This window comes from Euprymna scolopes, chromosome 27 (genome assembly GCF_053919585.1).
Source record: "Euprymna scolopes isolate OS-2025 chromosome 27, ASM5391958v1, whole genome shotgun sequence".
Lineage (NCBI taxonomy): Eukaryota > Metazoa > Mollusca > Cephalopoda > Sepiida > Sepiolidae > Euprymna > Euprymna scolopes.
The window spans coordinates 75857633-75857974 of NC_136508.1; the positions used below are offsets into that span (position 1 = coordinate 75857633).

A 342-nucleotide genomic window follows, 5' to 3' on the forward strand; every position below is an offset into this window, starting at 1 on the left:
GTCGGTGTGTTCATTCTAAAGCTTTTTATGTCACAAAAAAAAAAGCTGAAATATTTCCTAACGTCAATGAAGCTCCATAAGAAAATGAAGTACTCCTGAAAGTAAACGAACAAACGTTTACGAAGTTGAGCAGAGGCATTGTGGGAGTTTATTCGTCATGGTTTGAGATCCGGTAACAACTCTTGCACATATTGGCTCATGATTAACCTGTGCATGTTGATTTGGTTGATTTGGCTCCATCGTTAATAAATACACGGTACACATATACGGCGATATCTACATCCAAGGGATGTAACTCCATCTGAATGGTAGTCCACAGGACAGACGTTGTAAAGAAAGGCC

The 342-nt window shown here is 39.5% G+C and overlaps 1 protein-coding gene across 5 annotated transcripts in view; it reads right to left on the bottom strand.

Moving 5' to 3' along the window:
- Positions 1 to 237: 237 nt before the first annotated feature.
- LOC145248920 (cell adhesion molecule Dscam1-like) overlaps positions 238 to 342 on the bottom strand; it is a 401357-nt gene continuing 401252 nt past the window's right edge. For 4 of the 5 annotated variants that reach the window (XM_080110708.1, XM_080110707.1, XM_080110706.1 and 1 more), the window contains one exon: positions 238 to 342. This exon is cut by the window's right edge and continues 151 nt beyond it. The gene's annotated coding sequence lies outside the window, so the exon portion shown is untranslated. The other variant, XM_080110705.1, reaches the window with a different exon arrangement.